Raw genomic sequence first — 11,296 nt, forward strand, 5'->3', positions numbered from 1 at the left:
CAGCACCTAGAATAGCCTATGGACGAATATTATGAAGTGGCATCTTGTATATTTCGTCCATGGCTTCATGCACTCCTTATGGCGGCTTCAAAGTCCTGAAATCATCACTTGTAACTCCGTTCTTGATCCCCTTGCGCATGCCATCAACTTCATGCGTGTTCTTGCTCCAATGTTCAATCCTTCTCCAAGCTAGGCCCTTCATTTGAAAGCAAAACAAATGTATCCAATTTAGGCAGCATCATAATCTCATGAACATTAGAATCATTACCAAGAAACGAAAGTACCTGGTAATTTAATTGGCGTGCGCGAGCTCTAGTAATTGGTCCAGTATATGTAACAGTAGGGGCTGTGGTGTAACAATGGTATTGATGTCCCCTCATCAATCCTCCCCTTCTTGAAATGAATCGTCTCGGACGGAAGTCATCTTCCCAAATAAGGCTCAATCTGCATATTAAAAAAGTGGGACTAACCCCATCTGCAAGGGCAGCTCAAGTTTATATGCATTATCATTTATTCTCTAACCTTAAAAGGACCATCAGCACGTGCATAGCTTGATTTGCGAAAATTAGGAATCTATCCTTACGCAAATGTAACCAAACAAGATTCAGGTGCAAACACAACATGTTTTCTACCCTTATCTATCTCCAGCAAGTTATATTTAGCATTCATACACTCAATGTTTTCCTTAGTTAATTCATGCATTTAAAATCATTCAGACGTGCTTTTAGCATCAAAAATTAACCTTCTTCGAAGATGGAAAGAGGCAACAAATCAATAGGTGCACGAGGTAGGAAACCATACACAATTTCAAAAGGGCACATCTTAGTAGTAGAATGCAATGAACGATTATAAGCAAATTCAATATGAGGCAAGCATTCTTCCCACATTTTCTTGTTATTCTTCAAAACAGCCCTAAGCATAGTAGACAATGTTCTATTGACTACTTCAGTTTGTCCATCAGTTTGGGGGTGACAAGTAGTACTAAAAAGCAGCTTAGTCCCCAACTTAGCCCATAAACATCTCCAAAAGTGGCTAAGAAATTTAGTATCACGATCTGAAACAATAGTATTTGGCACACCATGTAAGCGAATAATTTCACGAAAGAACAAATCAGCAACATTAACAGCATCATCGCTTTTATGACATGGTATAAAGTGTGCCATTTTCGAGAACCTATCCACGACAACAAATATGCTATCCCTCCCCTTCTTTGTTCTAGGTAAACCTAAAACAAAGTCCATAGATATATCCTCCCAAGGAACACTAGGTACAGGCAAAGGCATATATAAACCATGAGGATTGAGTCGTGACTTAGCTCTTTGACATGTAGTGCAGCGAGCAACAAAACGCTCAACATCCCGTCTCATCTTTGGCCAAAAGAAATGTGTAGCAAGTATATCCTCCGTCTTCTTGACGCCAAAGTGTCCCATTAATCCTCCTCCATGCGCCTCCTGCAACAACAAAAGACGAACGGAGCTAGCTGGAATGCATAGCTTGTTAGCACGAAACACAAATCCATCGTTAAGAACGAACTTGTTCCAAGTTCTCCCTTCCTTACAATTCTGCAATACATCTTTAAATTCAGCATCATTAACATATTGATCCTTGATGGTCTCCAAACCAAATATTTTAAAGTCAAGTTGTGAAAGCATAGTATAACGACGAGACAAGGCATCAGCAATAACATTTTCTTTACCCTTCTTGTGTTTAATCACATAAGGGAAAGTCTCAATGAATTCAACCCATTTAGCATGTCGGGTTCAGTTTTGCTTGACTTTTAATGTGTTTCAAAGATTCATGATCAGAATGTATAACAAATTCCTTGGGCCATAAATAATGTTGCCATGTTTCTAAGGTCCGAACAAGAGCATATAATTCTTTATCATAAGTAGAATAGTTCAGACTAGGCCCACTCAATTTTTCAGAAAAGTATGCAACAGGTTTTCCATCTTGTAATAACACACCTCCTAATCCAATTCCACTAGCATCACATTCAAGCTCAAAAGTCTTATTGAAATTAGGAAGTTGGAGTAAAGGAGCATGTGTCAACTTATCTTTCAATACCGTGAAGGCTTCTTCCTGTGCGGTACCCCAAACAAAAGGTACATCCTTCTTTGTAAGCTCGTTGAGAGGTGCAGCAATGGTGCTGAAATCTCTCACAAAACGCCTATAGAAACCAGCGAGGCCAAGGAAACTCCTCACTTGTGTGACCGTTTTGGGCTGCGGCCAACTCTCAATAGCTTCAATCTTGGCTTTATCAACTTCAATTCCCTGTGGAGTAACAACATAGCCAAGAAAAGATACTCGGTCGGTGCAAAAGGTGCACTTTCCAAGGTTACCAAACAAACGTGCATCACGTAGAGCAATAAAAAAGCACGTAAATGTTCCAAATGTTCCTCCAAAGATTTGCTATAAATCAATATGTCATCAAAGTAAACTACCACAAATCGTCCAATGAAAGCACGTAAAACTTCGTTCATTAACCTCATGAAAGTACTAGGTGCATTAGTTAACCCAAAAGGCATGACTAACCACTCATATAATCCAAACTTAGTTTTAAATGCTGTTTTCCATTCATCTCCCAATTTCATACGAATTTGATGGTAACCACTACGCAAATCAACTTTGGAGAATATTGTAGAGCCACTCAATTCATCAAGCATATCATCTAGCCTAGGAATAGGATGACGATAACGAATAGTAATATTATTAATGCCTCTACAATCAACGCACATACGCGACGTACCATCCTTTTTCGGCACTAAAATGATAGGAACAGCACAAGGACTAAGGGATTCGCGTATATAACCTTTGTCGAGCAGTTCTTGTACTTGACGCATAATCTCCTTCGTCTCCTCTGGATTGGTACGGTATGGTGCCCGGTTGGGTAATGATGCACCGGGAATTAAGTCAATTTGATGCTCAATCCCGCGAATAGGTGGTAATCCCGGTGGCACGTCTTGTGGAAAGACGTCGGCGAACTCCTGCAAAATGTTAGTGACAGCAGGAGGCAAAGAGGAAGGCACGTCCTCGAATGAAAATAATGCCTCTTTGCACACAAAAGCATAGCAAACAGATTTGCTAAAATCTAGATCATCAATATCAGATTTGGTGGCAAGTAAACATGCACTTTTCAATTTAATTTCAGAACAACACTAGATTGTTTATTATTATTAGGCTGCATTTGTTGCTCAAATTCTTTTGCCACAATCTGATTTTCACTCTTAGTTTTCTCCTGTTTTGCTTTATTAGCTCTATTAATATCATCTTTCAAAATGGAATCAGGAGTCATAGGAAGCAAAGTAATATTTTTATCCTTATGAACAAGAGTATACTGATTGTTTCTACCATGGTGAATAGAATTTTTATCAAATTGCCATGGTCTACCAAGTAATAAGGAACATGCTTGCATCGGTACCACATCACAATCAACATAATCAGCATATGTAGAGATACTAAAATGCACACGAACAGTACGTGTTACCTTAACCTTGCCGCTGTTGTTGAACCATTGGATGTAGTAAGGATGTGGATGTGGTCTGGTGGTGAGAGATAGCTTCTCCACCATCTCGATGCTAGCCAAGTTGTTGCAACTCCCTCCATCTATGATCACGCGAACAGAACGTTCCTTCACAACTCCCTTTGTATGGAACAAATTATGCCTCTGATTTTGCTCAGCTTGTGTAACCTGCACACTCAAAACACGTTGAGCAACTAAACATTCATACCTGTCAGCATCTTCAGGAGCATGTATTGCGTCTCATGATCAGAATCGTCTCCACCGTGTTCGTCACGTGTAATAAGAGCCAAAGTCTCCTCATCATAGTCACTAGCGGACTCATACCCACCATCCTCAGTAACAATCATCACACGCTTAGATGGGCATTCTCTCGCATAATGACCTCCACCCTTGCAACGTCGGCAAATAATATCATGTGTTTGCCCTGTTGATGCCATGGATGAAGAAGAGCTCTTTGCAGGCCCAGAAGGTGTGCTCTTGGCAGATAGTGGTGATTGTGCCTGCTTTATTGTATCACGGTTGGAGGTGGCAGCCGACGGAGGCGCCGGTGTAGCAGAACGTGTGGAAGTAGATGATGCACGTGGTGTCCATGAAGAAGGTCGACCTGCAGAAAAGTTAGTCCGCGCCAATGCCTGTCGATCCTGCACTTCTCGTTCAGCTTTACAAGCAAGATGAAATAAACGAGTGATATTAGTATACTCCTTATACTCTAGAATCGTCTGAATCTCTCTATTTAATCCACCCATAAAACGTGCAAGCATAGCTTCATTCTCCTCAACAATACCACATCTAATCATGCCAGTTTGTAATTCCTGATAATATTCTTCTACAGAATTTTTTCCCTGTCTTAAGCGCTGTAATTTTTGAAGTAATTCACGTTGATAATATGGTGGAACCCAACGAGTACGCATAGCAGTTTTCAAAGCAGCCCAAGTAGCAGGAATGGATATAATCTACAATGCTCAGACCACCAAACACATGCAAAACTAGTGAATGCACAAACAGCAGCAGGAACACGTCTCTCCTCGGGATATTGTAAACATGTAAATCGTTGTTCAGTTTTAACTCCCAAGTAAGATATATATCAGGAACATATCTACCCTCAAATGATGGAATATTCAATTTAGTTTAGGGAGATGGTCATGATCTCGTACCTGAGGGTGAGCCCTACCATTGCCATTATTTGCATGTGGACGACCTGATGGTTGTGCTGGTGGTGGCACGTAGTTCTGAGTTTGATCAACCTCATCCTCGTAATCGCTAGCAAAATCATCCTCCTCCGCATCAGCAGCAGGAGCCACAGAAGTAGCTCGCCAACAGTTTGGCCAGGTGCAAGAGGGAGACGGCTCGCTCGGCGGAGGGCTGTTTCACGATGTGTAGGTAGTCGTCGTTGTTGTTGGTGTAGAGGTGCGTTAGGTGCAGCCGGTGGTGGTGGTGGAAGACGCGCGAGCAATTCATTAAACCTGTTATCGAGCTTTGTTTCGAACGTCTTCTCCATGCCATCTATCTTCTCCATGGCCTCTTCAAATCTGTTTAGCACATCCTGCACCTGTCCATTCATCATTTGCTGAAATTTATCATGCAACTCCTGATTCGTCATGTTCTCCCAGTCAGTCTCGTCGACTTGTGATCCTGCCATGGTTAGCAACAATAGAAAACACACAAGAATATGATCCTACAGAATACTAACAAGAGGTGGTGGTGGCGGGTGTCACAAATTCGTCAAGCAAATCTTAAATTCTTACCAGTTCTTACCCAGCAGCAGGCGGTGATCGGCAACCGTTGTAGTCAAAACTCTCAAAAGCTTGGATAGAGCGATTGCCAGGGAGAGTCAAACGCACGACGTAGAGGTATGTGGAGCTGGGAAGGCTTATAGTATGGTAGCAAAAAGGGTCAGCAATAATCAATTCAGAGATGCAAAGTTGAATAAACGCTCAACGACGGTACTGTGCTGGTCCTAGGCTAGACCGTGCTAGAGACGCGAGCCTAGAACACTAACAAAATCACGGCGCTGCACGTAAATAAGGGAAAAGCACACTCTGGAACTTTTTTTCGCTTTTTTTTTGCGCTCCTCTTTTTTTTTTACGCTCCTCTTTTTTTTTGCGAAAATTTACTATAATGGCGAGTGTCTCAAAACTCTTCCCTCGTCAAACTGATAGGATGGGCATGAATTTTTTTTTCATTTTTTTTTTCGGAAATCAGGGCAGCGACGACGAAAAAGTGCGACAAAAAATCACTATGATGGCACGTGGCTCAAAAGACTCAGAAAAGCCTAAAAATAGGATAGGGAAAAAATATTTTTGCCCGTGAAAATTTTGGCCTAAAAACTGCCCGGGGGTCTCCAGACTTTTTTTTTTGAGACTACGCAAGCAGAAACACGAATCGGAATTAGAATTGCTTAAAACAAACCTAATATGAGAAGAACTCGGATTGGTGGTGGATATATGGTGGTGGTATAGTAGCCGGTGGTGGTATATGGATAGAGATTGATGGTGGTATGGATACGGATTGGTGGTATATGACGGATTCAGAGCGTGGCGGATAAGCAATGGTGGTAGATGGCAAGGCGATGATGATGGTGCGGCGGCGGCGTGACAACTTGTGACCAGAACTCGAAACTCTAAAAGACTAGACTCTAAGACCAGCAACTTGACACGACGATGCAACCGCAAATTCAACAAAGCAAAAACCCTAAAAAGATTATGCAAAGGCTCAGATTGGTTCGGATATGATGAACTAACCCTTAATTTTTTTTGTGGCTTTTTCGTGGACTGTAGGTATGAAGAACAAACTCGATCTAATCTACGAAAAACTGTAAAATCTCACCGAGCAACCTGGAAATCTGATACCACTTGATAGAGGCGAGGGTCCCGATCTTTCGATGAGATGATAGCTATCGTTTTCTGTGGGAGTCGACCTTGACGATCCGACTACGAACGTGCGAGACGTCGCGCCTTAGCAATCGCTAAACCAACTTCCGAGGGGTTATTGACCACGCCGGAGCACGATCAACCTGACCACGAGGGCCTGTTTCCTGCGAGCAAACGAAGAACAAGCAAGAAATTGAGATTGCAATCTGGATATTGCGAATATAAGATGAAAGCTTTATTGATCAAGGTGGGGTTCTGTGACGTCTTGGTCTGGTCGTGGACACAAACGAAGTACGCGAAGTTGCAGCTATGGCGAACTTTTAATCTAAACAAAACCCAAAGTCTAAACGACGCCCTAAGGGCTGTATATATGGAGGAAGAGGGGGGAATTTCATGGCCCTTAAGGATGGAGTCCGAAACCAACCCTAACTCTTGTTTCCCCACACATACAGAATAGCCTATGGACGAATATTATGAAGTGGCATCTTGTATATTTCGTCCATGGCTTCATGCACTCCTTATGGCGGCTTCAAAGTCCTGAAATCATCACTTGTAACTCCGTTCTTGATCCCCTTGCGCATGCCATCAACTTCATGCGTGTTCTTGCTCCAATGTTCATCCTTCTCCAAGCTAGGCCCTTCATTTGAAAGCAAAACAAATGTATCCAATTTAGGCAGCATCATAATCTCATGAACATTAGAATCATTACCAAGAAACGAAAGTACCTGGTAATTTAATTGGCGTGCGCGAGCTCTAGTAATTGGTCCAGTATATGTAACAGTAGGGGCTGTGGGTGTAACAATGGTATTGATGTCCTCATCAATAAATTGCTTGGTTTAACCGTGTAATATGGGGTTTGCTCAAAATGTGGAAGTATGAAATGAGCAGTTCCCACACATTAGGGGCTGTGGGTGTAACAATGGTATTGATGTCCTCATCAATAAATTGCTTGGTTTAACCGTGTAATATGGGGTTTGCTCAAAATGTGGAAGTATGAAATGAGCAGTTCCCACACATTAGGGGCTGTGGGTGTAACAATGGTATTGATGTCCTCATCAATAAATTGCTTGGTTTAACCGTGTAATATGGGGTTTGCTCAAAATGTGGAAGTATGAAATGAGCAGTTCCCACACATTAGGGGCTGTGGGTGTAACAATGGTATTGATGTCCTCATCAATAAATTGCTTGGTTTAACCGTGTAATATGGGGTTTGCTCAAAATGTGGAAGTATGAAATGAGCAGTTCCCACACATTTCGTCAGCTTATCATGAAACATATGTCGTTCATTGCAGCACATGGTAGCTGGAGGCCAGGATAACAGTTGACTATCTTTGAATCTGTTCTGTTGCTCCAATACCTGCCACCTTCTACACATGTTGTATGGTAGGCACAACCGGGAGGTGGGCTGACCACGCCAGCAGCTGTCATCTACTCCCTCCGTTCCGAATTACTTGTCGTAGGTATGGATGTATCTAGATGTATTTTAGTTCTAGATACATCCATTTCTGCGACGAGTAATTTGGAACGGAGGGAGTATCAATTTTAACCATAGATTGTATTGTTAGTCTAACATCGTTCAGTATTATTCGTCGAGCCTTCATTGTATTATTCGTCGAGCCTTCATTATATGTATGCCCATTCATAAATCCCTTCTGTCCTCCTGACAACAGCTACTTTCAGATGACTTGCTGAAACTGCACTATTACAGCGTACATAAAGCAACCCCCCCCCCCCCCCCCCCCCAATAAATACAAATCATTCTACTGTAATTGTTGCATCATGTGCTAGTGCCGTCAGAGTCTTCTCAAAGTTGCAAAAAATAGCGTGGTCCATGTATCGTGTAAATACTGACAAAACACTACAGTGTTTTCCTTGTATAAGAATTTGGAGACAATATCAGGTGGAAACCACATTTTTCAGTGGAAGCTTGGAAACCTGAGCACAGGCTGTTGGATCCTGTGTGTATGGACTAGATCCATCCATCATTGCTACCTGCTATTTGCAAATAAACGCCCGCTGGGTTGCAATGATATTTTGCACATAACCCCTCGGTGTTTACAAGTCATCAAAGCTAGCATCATCGCCCCATGTCTCCACGTAGACGTTTTGTACCAGCGGTGTGAAACTAGTTGCAATCAACATGGGGTAAGCAAGTAAATTTTTTGATATTATATCAGCAAACGCCCCATTTGGGTAAACAAAACAACAGTACACTCTCTCAACACAATTCTGCCAAAGGCAAGTAAAGCAAACAGTTCAATACAAAGATGCTAGGAGTAGAATTAGAACTCTGTCCAACAGAACTCTGCCCCTGAAAAAGAGAACTCTGCCCAGTTCCTAGTAAATTTAAGTAAAGCAAACGACTCAATACAACAGCCGAAACCACGACCAAACACTTGCACTTTACAGGGCACATTCTAACAACCGGAACCATTGCCTAGAACAAATTAAAGTAAACCAAACAGTTCAGTTGCACATAGTGCTGATTATGTAGCACCAATATGAGTCAGTCAAATTCAATAATGCATCACTTCAATACATAAGTACATCAGTTAAGATAATGGTCCGAAAACAGTAATTAACAGTGATGGCAAATCTGCGGATTTGTACATCAGTCATTCAACACCTAGTTCTAGTACACTAGGAGAAGAAAAAACCAATGCAGTACTATTAGTCCTAATAACTTGCAGAAATCTTGCCACCAAGCAACCTGAAAGAAGAGTTGAATCGGTCAGGCAATAGAATTAATTGCAATACCTAATCTCAGCTCACTTCACTAATCAATAGCAATAGAAACTAAACCTGATGGCAAACATCATTTCTACAATTTTCTATGTTCAACCAGTTCCAACATCTTTCTTATTTCCCATCGTACTACACACAATTCTATCGCCATAAGAGTTCCTTGTTGCTGCATTAAGGGTGTGTTTGTTTGGGCTGCAAGTTTCACGGTTGGAGGTTTTGTAACTCTAAATGACTCGATTGTGTCTTTGCTGCAGATGGCTACTCTACACAGAATTTTAACTGAAATTACTGTTTTCAATAGTTTAAACAATGTATTTAAATGAGTTTCATATATAATTTGCTGATTATATAAGTTCAATCATCTATTCCACATGTTGACTTAAATGAAACGACTGGGTTGTAAGTTAATCATCTATGACTACACATGAATGTTTTCAGCCAAAAAATGATGTAAAGATGGCACTAGCAGTACCAGTTCACTGTCAATAGGATTAGTACCAATGGCACACATTCTTTTTCTCGCTGTCAATCACACTACTAGCAGTAGCACACACACATAAATTAATCTAGCAAATTTGCAGAAGCACGTACAAGCCCTAGACACCACTCGAGCTTTCTAAATTTACATACTTATCATCATCTAAATTCCATCTAGGCAGTAGTAGTAGCAGTTCATAGACATATATCACTTTTCATTAGACCACGGTCGCACAGAGCACACACTCTAGGCACATATAGTCATAGACGTATATAACACTTAATTAGGAGAAAGTAAATTATACCTTCCCAATTTCTTCAAGACCAACATCTGCATCTGCTGACAATATGCCACTACTTCGTTCCCTCTCCTACTTCCTTCAAAGGATGTGCTGATTCTAGAGGAGACAACCCAATTAGCTACGACCTTGTCCCCTCGTCTATTTGCTTTGCAAATCTATAGCCCAATCTAGGGAAGAGGGAACCACTAGATGAGCCACGGGAGGAGAACAGGGGAAAGCAGAAAACATGGACACTAGACATCCTCATACCTGGGGACCTAGATCCAGCACGACGTCGTTGGGGAACACTCGGACGAGTACTGGCACGGTTGGCCGGACAATCGCCAGAGAGGAATCAGCTGCGCCGCTCGCTGACCGCAGGCCCACCACGAAACACTCGGAGGAGGACTGTCACTGCTGGCGGGACAATCACCAGAGAGGATTTAGCCGCGCTGCTGGCCGCTTGCTGGCCCAGAGCGGAACGAGGGGGTCCTGCTGGAGGGAAGCATCGTCTCCTAACCCTAGCTTCCCATGGTAGGAACTCGAATCGGGATTGGATGCCGCCATGGGGAAAGGTATGAGACGACTCAGCCTCGGCATGCTTCTGTACCGAAGTACAGAATTATTGCGGGGTCCAATTTGCAATTTGCACGTACTCCCATCTCGCGGCGCACATTTCCAATCCAACGACAGCGGATCAAGTTTCCATGTTTCCGTTGAATGTACGGTTTGCACTAGATATGTACTCAAGAATTTGTACCCTTGTACTGGATTCTTCTGCACAAATTTCAGATTCCCCCCTTCCTCAGTGGAGTACTGGTATGCTGCGCCTTTGGGTTATACTTATGTAATTGATTCCATTTTGAATATACAATGCCATCGATGTAACTTTAGTGAACTTTTGGAGAATACTTGGGTGAAACAGCATGCAACAACTATAGAATTTAGTTTTCCATTCTTTAACTCGACACTCTTTCGGTTATGTGTTAGTACTGACAATGTTTAATACTCCCTCCGTCCCAAAATTCTTGTCTTAGATTTGTCTAGATACGGAGATACATCCGTATCTAGACAAATCTAAGACAAGAATTTTCGATACATCCGTATCTAGACAAATCTAAGACAAGAATTTTGGGACGGAGGTAGTAATAAATTGCCATCTTTCACACTTACAGAGCAGTACAAGTGGTCTTCCGTCAAAAACAAGGACCTGGCAGAGGAGAATATGGCAACAGAGTGGAATAGAAGAAGACCCAAATAAGCCGCCTTGTGAATAACGTAGTTATTTTTAGAACCCTGATGAATAGTTATGTGGAATTAGAACTAACTTGACACTTTTGGAATAGTAATAGAACCTCATATATGTCACTAAAGAAATAAGAACAACACCACAACATAATTTA

General features: G+C 41.9%; 1 protein-coding gene and 1 long non-coding RNA gene across 3 annotated transcripts in view; one reads left to right on the forward strand and one right to left on the reverse strand.

The window, feature by feature from the left end:
• The window catches only part of LOC125551487 (protein HUA2-LIKE 2-like), a 38,084-nt gene extending 30,089 nt beyond the window's left edge, over positions 1 to 7,995 (forward strand). Inside the window, exon 11 of the mRNA XM_048714744.1 lies at positions 7,683 to 7,995. The gene's annotated coding sequence lies outside the window, so the exon portion shown is untranslated. The remainder of the gene's footprint in view (positions 1 to 7,682) is intronic.
• Positions 7,996 to 8,855: 860 nt separating this feature from the next.
• Positions 8,856 to 11,059, reverse strand: LOC125551490. 2 transcript variants are annotated; one of them, XR_007302736.1, is made up of 3 exons: positions 10,164 to 10,943; positions 9,918 to 10,010; positions 8,856 to 9,100 (listed from the first exon to the last, which is right to left on the reverse strand). It is a non-coding gene; the product is annotated as an uncharacterized LOC125551490 (long non-coding RNA). The 2 variants fall into 2 exon arrangements; XR_007302737.1 differs by having other exon boundaries at positions 9,918 to 11,059.
• Between the last annotated feature and the right edge of the window lie 237 nt (positions 11,060 to 11,296).

This window comes from Triticum urartu, chromosome 4 (assembly GCF_003073215.2).
Source record: "Triticum urartu cultivar G1812 chromosome 4, Tu2.1, whole genome shotgun sequence".
Lineage (NCBI taxonomy): Eukaryota > Viridiplantae > Streptophyta > Magnoliopsida > Poales > Poaceae > Triticum > Triticum urartu.